Raw genomic sequence first — 8105 nt, 5'->3', positions numbered from 1 at the left:
GGAGGCCAGATTTCGGAGGCAATTGCTGTTCATTCGTAGGAGAAAGTGATCGCTTGGGTGATATTTTTAAAATGTAATCTCTCCTGATCGGCTTTTACTGCCATTAAACTGCGTTACGCACGTAAATGTATGGACTGTGGAGTTCATGCATCGACAGTTTTCTCGTTATTTGGTACACCTATTGTTAACAAACCGTGAAGTTATCGAAATCAGTCTTTTGTGATTAATACAGATAATACAGGATATTGTAAAAGTGGTATGGTCAACCGAAAGGGGTCATTGTGATCAACTTTTGTTCTACAACTTTTGGAAATTCGCAAAACGAGTACAGCCTTACGTATATCACTTTTGCAACAACCAGTATATTTTCTGCTTAATAAATATCCAAGAAAACATTGCTCACCATACGGGCGCACAATGTTATATTTCGAGTAATATTACAAAATTGGGCAAAAAAACATGTTTGTGAAGCTCGCAATATTATTATGATTCGGGTCGAAGTGGCCGTACCTGTGGGGTCACTTCATATAACGAAAAACTAAATTTCAGACCACTACTGCGCAAACTACGACTCAATCCCGTTGTATTCAACGTGCCGATTGCACGAATGCTTTTGCTCGTTCATTTTTCGTCAGTATAGATAGAGTGACCCCCCTGGCGGATGGCGGCTCTCGGATGTGAGGTATCGCCGTCTACTACATTTCTATTACTCCTCCGGGATCCCAGTGAACCTTAGTCCTACGTAAGGACAACAGAATCGCGAAGGAAATTTATTTACCGTAAGGTTTTTTACAGATAGTGGAGACAAGGACAGGAAAGTTTTTAACAGCCTTGCATCCTGAGTACTTTATAATATTAGAATTTCAGGGCACCGATTTAAGTAATCTTTAAGTACCTAGATGATGAAATGAAAAATGACGATATTTTTTTGTTTAAACTTAAAAGCAACGCCAACTAGCGCCGCCAATTAAAACAAAAACTTCCAATTAGATGCGTTTTTAAAAAAATACGATATTTCACGCGCTTTTTCATGCTAATTCGAATATTAAGAACCTATGTATCTCCCGATTCCCAGTACCTAGAATGTAAAAGTTAATGTAATAAACGCTGAAAACGATCGTTTCTAACGCCCTCAGCTTCCACCACACCACACCAGCACCACATTCTGAGGTAGGTTCATGGGGAATCAGCCATATCATTTTCGCATCACCCAGTATAATCGGATCGATCATCGGATTACAAAATTAGCCAACCTAAATACTTTAAGTCCAACACGAAGTCTGCCGCAAGATTTGTTAAAAAGAAGCATGTCATTTATTATTCTATTTAACTTTCCTTTGAGCCAACTTTTTTTAGAGGAATACTCTAGTTTTGTTGAGTTTGTAATTAGTTAGATGGCGGCAGGTGGGTAGGAGGGTCACTCTATATGACGAAAAACTATGTTTCGGAGCACGGCTGCGCGAGCCTCGACTCTATCTCGTGGTATTAAACGTGCCGATTGCACGACAGCTCTTGTTCGTTCATTTTTCGTCAGTATAGAGTAACCCTCCTGTTCCTACATTATGGTCACGTGCCATAACTTTTTCATTTGACGCGCAGAAAGTTATTTTCCCGTTTCCTTTTATTAATATTTTGGAACGAAAATTAGAGGTGACTGAGGCCGGAATGGATATGTTGCGGGATTACGGGAAACTTTTCATGAGTAATTGAAAACTTGTTTGTAACTTTGAAATACAGCTTAATAAGATATACCTATAGGCATTTATTAAAAAAGACAATTATGTTTTTCATGGTTTGAAAATATATCTTATTGCCATACCAACCAGGGTAAGGTACCCAGTTTACGAAGGTTGTCTTCTACAAAAACTGTCAAGAATGTAAAAGAGTCTTTATTTTTTACGTGCAAAGAATGTAATGAATACACGTAGATCGTGTAACAAGTTACATTAATAATAGCGGAGGACGTGCGTAGGAGGGTGAGGTGAAAAAATAATGTGTTACGGAACCCAATTCATATACTTAAAAAAACATAAGTAGTCTAAAATTTCAGATATTTCAAAAAATAACTTAAGTAACTCTAAAAAAATGTGACCCAACACTATCAAATTGGAAAAAATATAGCCTCATCATCCTGCAGTACTAATTTAACCTCAATCACCCTCCAGCAAACTTACAGCTAGTAAGTATCAAGGTAACTACAACCCTACAAAAACTCGTCAGTCGTTACTGAGTTCTAGCTATTCAAAATTACATTACACACATTTATTTGTTGTTTAGTCGTCGCGTGCGGGCGGCGCCGCGAGGCCGCGCTGCATTCGGCGCACTGCGGTACATCACTACTGCACTTCAACTTAAATAAAACGGTGTTCTAATTTTGAATTTTTATTTTTTCTTTATTTAGGAACTTTTTGATTCGGCAGGAGGAAAGCAAATGATTGAGCTGGGACCGAGAACGATTGGAGCTTATGAGTAGTTTTCGTATTCGTTTCGAGCCAAACTTTAAACATAGGTAGGTACCTATATTTTTTTAGTCTTGCTCTTGCTTGTGAACGCTGGTGGTATTCGATTGTTTTCATACAATCGAAATTCGTATCGATAAGTGTGAAATTGACGGTGCAACCAATGTTAGAATTCGATTGTAAACGAGAACAGTTAAACAATTATTTTTTAATAATTGTTATATGAAATCCTTGCTCATAATATTGCTTTCAAATCTGTATCGGCCGCAGATTGAGTCACGGGGTTGGGCCGGTACTTATTAAAGCAATAAACTGGTCGGCGATCGCTATTGAAATTGAAGACCGCTGTTTCAACTGTTATTGCCCACTCTCCTTCCCACTTTCCACTCGCCACTGCGCGGGTACATGCAATCTATTGGACAATATATCTATATTCTATGTATCTGATATAATGTTGTATCTTATTTTAAAGCTATAGTACAGCCAACAAAATATTAGGTACTATGATACATAAAATAAATCAAAAAGACGTAAATACAGATTCCGCAATGACATAAACTATAAGACGATACGTTGAGCATCAATAGCTGAAGAAACAGCACAATCGGCTAGCAATAAAAATGTAAATCGCAAACAAATTCCAGCCAATATTTATAAACATGTTCCCAGAAAGCGGTGGCAAAGGAATATCATGTCGAAATTGTTAAATCCATTCGACACAAATATACTCACCTGAGGGAAAAATACCACGAGAGGAATAAGCAAGTAAATTAGATTGCGGCTGAGGAGAACGGGGACAAATGAGCCTTCATTAGCATTTCAATCGACATATTCCGCGAGCCACGGCGGGCACAGTTAAGGAATGCCCTAAACATTTTATTACATTCCTTGCACGTAAAATATAATATTCCTACCCATACTCAAACGTACGCGTGGCAGGCAAATATCTAAATGTAATTTCCATGCGTTGTCCCCGCAATGTTTTCCCGAAAATATTAACATGGAAGGGGCTGAGTCTTCCTAAGTAAGTTGCAAAAAATGTACGTGATTTTACTTCAAAGTCCCTTTTGTCTTTATGGAGGGAAGGCATAAAGGTACAGGCGCTGGAATGGCACATACAGAAAAATTACACAGCGTAATGATGATGCGCTCGCACTTTTCTTGAAAGTATATTTTCCTTTACATTACTGTGACAGAAGTATCTTTAGAGAAGGATTTACTGGTGCCTGATGCCATCTGCTGCTGCGAGAGTGTCTAATGTAAAAACTCTGTTGAGTTTTCTAATATGTAGAGTGTTTTTGGATTTTATACCCCAGTACTTAACATGAATGTACCCAAATGGAAAATCTCTCGGGACAAAGCCGATCTACAGTCCCAAAAGAAAATGCTCATCAAACCTATCGCAATACCTACAACTGACTTTGTATCACTTCCAATGACAACACCAATGAACATTATCGCCTGCAATTGACCAACCACCGAATACTTAGGACAAAATCTGTCCATCAGAGCCTCAGCGAAGGCTCTGCGGGGGTCCTAATGTCTGGAGCCCGGCGCTGCGCGGAAATGAGTGTAACTGCGTTACTTCGATATTGCTGCCTGTTTCTTCTAATGCACGCACTTAACACCAAATTGGCTTCCGTTGATTGGACCGCTTCGCCCTGGTAAAGACTGTTATTGGCGCGCTCTTATCTTTGCTATTGCTGTTTTTCCTTATTTGGAGCTTTCTTTCACGTGTTTTAGTTTGGCTAATGGTGACTTGCAGCAACCCCTGAATTGAGATATAAATTACAGTTATGCTTCGACAGTTACCTATAAATAATAGTACACTACAATAAAGTGATAATACATATCTCGATTTAAGCATTGGTGCAAGCTAATTTAATCATCCTGATCATGTTCTCATTTCCATACATGATTTAGTCGCAGCTACATTTGCCTCCGAACCACCTCCGAACAATCAAGACTATCTAACAACAATGCTCTCGGCACCTAAATAGCCATCACGTCCGTGCAGGCGAAACCGAACAGGTCCGGTGTTGGCTCAAGTTTATGTGTGTAATGTCTCGCTCCCAGATGGCAGCAGGTCGCAGGCTGCAATAAGCCCTGTTTAACTTTATGTGCCGTGTTTTACGAGAGTGCGGCCGAGACGCCGACGCAGCACTCCTCGCCCAACAATATGTCAGAACGCTGGTTCGTGCTCCCAAAAGATAGCCACCGCTCAAATTTTAGACGCTTCGGGTTTATGTGATTTCGTTGCAGGTACTTTTGGCTCTATTTCTTTCTCGAGTTTACGACGTCTTAGCCGAGGCTGATGAAATACGCTTGTATATTTAAGTCTGAAAAACGTTATTTTCTATGTATTTTTAAATTGGATGCGTATAACAAACAATGCTTGTTAGTTGACAGGACACCGTTATTCTGTCCTCATTTGCCATCTTGATTAGAGTCTGCAGCGCGGCCCGCCCGCCGCCCGCCGCCCGCCCAGCCGGCCAGGGCGGAGCGGAGAAAGCTGCCAGTAACTTGATTATAGTAACGGAATTTCCTTCGAACAAAAGTGATCGCATTCGGTCCCTCATCGCGGGGCTTCATTTAAGGAAGTAATTACTCGAAGCACTGGTGACGTCATTAGTATGCGCGTCGCGCGCACGGCCGAGGCGATAACGCAAATTCGTTTGGCCGAACATCTCGCTAATAGAGTTTCACTAATTTATAAGACCGTTAAGCCCGGGGCGGGTACGCTGCGTAAAACTGTCCGCGACCGACATAAAAAGGATTTGATCGTAGACCCTGCTACATATTTGATGGAGCACAACCTTGCGCCACCCGCCGCCGCCGCCGCCGCCGCCGCCGCCGCGAGGTGGGCCGCTTAATTATGAACAACTTGTCCCGAAAAACGCGGGCTTCCTGTTAAGGAATCTTGTTTTGTTGTCCTTACATTACCTTTATTTCCACGGCTTATTTCGGCTCATGTCCATTGCATGTACGTGTATGCTTAATTAAAACCTCAATGTACGTAAGAGGCAGCTACCGCCGCCGCCGCACCTGGGGATCGCCAGATTAGACGTAATCTCCGGGAGACTAAAAAAACTGTATCACCAAAGCAAAAAATGTTGCTCCACTAAAACGGCGTCTCTTCACATCAATTTCACGAAATTGCCGTCTCGGCGTCAAATTAAATTAATTATGTCTCAGTAAACCGTAGCGTGGAGGTAAATATTCATAATTTACGAGTAGGTATTAAGAAACAAGAGGGGCCCGAGCGCAACCCCGCTTGTCCTTAAATATCATACAAAGCACATTTGGAGGACTGAGGGTTGGCGGGAGGTACCTTATTTGTTTTAAGTGTCGTTTCGCTGATCTACACAATACTCCAAGTCGGTTGATGGACTGAGTACTGTATTGTGTTGGGATGAATTTTCAGCTACGCTTCTGCGGTTAAAAAGAGGATAAATGGTCTTATTTTTCCATTCCTTTGAGACGTAATCGCTCGCCGGCGTTGGCCGCGAATCAACCGCAGTGTGTATGTACCATCGGCGGCTAACTCAGATTTATATCTGGGAGGAAGTGTGGTTAAATGTGGGCCGGAAATCGCATCAAGACGCCTTTGCCGACTCCGCCGCGAGCCGAGACCCGTCCGCCCTGGCTGAGTTTGTGGAAGATTATGTTCTAGAGAAGTGAACCTATTACAAATGTTATGGAACAATAAAAGAAAGCTACATGTGTGAATAGATTGACCCAGCAGTGCTAGATCAACGAGGCGTCGTTTAAAGATAACGTAGAACTGATTAAATATGAATATTATTATTATTAACGTAACGAACTCGCACGACATGACATAATTTAACAGTAAAAAAAGAAATCCCCCAAAAACAAAACAATATCGTAAGATGACGATAACAACCACTATAACAAGTAAATTTTAGCTAATTACTATTATTTTATGGGGCAAAATAAAAAGTCGTACGAGCCCAGGCCGCCCGCCCCTCGCCGCCCCCGGCAAGTGAGAGAAAATTTATCCTCGACCACACTTAGCCCACTTGCTATAAAATACCACATTGTGTTTTACAAACGGAATTTGGTAAGAGGTTTTCCAGTAAAATGTATTTTGCTGTTAATAGGCCGAATCAACCTATTTACAGCCTTTTTTTGGGAGGAAAAATTCGATCCCGCGGAGGTGAGAGGGCCATGTAAACTTGTTAAGTTTTGGGTTAAACATTCAAGTATTCTCACCTTCCTTGAAGGTAACATTAAGGGTTCTATTTGGAGCTGGAGATATCTTTGCATAATCAAGTAGATACTTTCTGGAAAAGACGCCGAAAACATGCGCGATTAGATTAGAAACAAAGAAACGGTGACCTTGTTGTGAGCCGCTCGACCCCCACCTGCCAGCCACCGGCTTTCCCTATAATACACCCCCGTCTAGGCTACATTTGCTCAATACTTGTACCAAAATATAGACCGCTCCTATTCGTTTGAGACATCATTGCGCTTGTTTGCATTTTTATTCACTTATTTTCGTGGGCTGAATACAAATGCACACCATATTTGAATAGTGCAACGGTAATTTGAATTTAGAACAAAGGAGCGAGTTGGAGAGAGTCGTAAGATGTTATTGGCCGTTGGCGTGATGGAACTAGCTCGCGATCATAACTCAGCCAGTTCATAGTTGGAGCTAATTAGCACGTGCTCAAGTAATAAAGAAAGAGGTTCCAGCTTTATATGGCCGACTCGTCGCGTCAAAGATGACGCACGTATGTTATTGCATTGCTTTTCATTATCTTCATATTATTTTTTACCATTCTCTGGTTTTTATACATTATGGTTTTACTATAGGTATAGTGCTTAATCCTTAATCCAGGCCACCAGAAGACCATTAATAGATTTAGATTTAGATACTTACTGACATAATAACGACTAGGTTATACATACACTTTATTTTATCCAGTTTCCATGGAAACATTACAAGTACTCCAATCTATAAAACCTTATTAAATGTGCTTTATTTCCATGTATCATTGTGAGCCAATACACCAAATGAAACATGAAGAAGGTGTCACATCTGCATCTCTGTGGCCCATCAGCGCCCCCGTCGCCGAACGTCTCATGCAACTAATCATAATATCATAAAACTTTTGCACTTTGGCAAAAACCTTGCGGATCTCCTTAACATTATATCTCCAACTAAATTCCGCCGCAAGTAATCAAAACTTAATGAAAAGAGCGCGGGCCGTCTCGAGCCACCGAAATTTTAGGGGTCACGTAAAATATTAAAGCTTAGCAGAATGAAGTGGCTATAGTAGGAGTTTTGGTTCCCGCCTTTGTTTTTATTATTCGTAAATAAGTAGCGGCGAGACACGGTAATCATAACACGAAAACAACCGAATAAACTTTGCGCCAATGAGGAGTGAAGTTTTGTATTTACGGCCTCTTAAACCTGTCTCCTGTAGGAAATGTCTGAGATGATTTTAGTGCATCTACCTAACTAAAACTTTCATAGCTTTGATTATGTACCAAAATAAGAGAACTGTATTTTTGGCCAGCATCGTTTATTTTTGCCATCAACATGGTTATGACTTTCAATAGTTTTTCAATAAAGACACCCTCCTCATATCTGAATCATAACCTCATCTGAATTAGTTACTC

The sequence above is a fragment of the Plutella xylostella genome, chromosome 4 (assembly GCF_932276165.1).
Source record: "Plutella xylostella chromosome 4, ilPluXylo3.1, whole genome shotgun sequence".
In the NCBI taxonomy this organism is placed as follows: Eukaryota; Metazoa; Arthropoda; class Insecta; order Lepidoptera; family Plutellidae; genus Plutella; species Plutella xylostella.
This window is presented reverse-complemented; position numbering follows the sequence as displayed.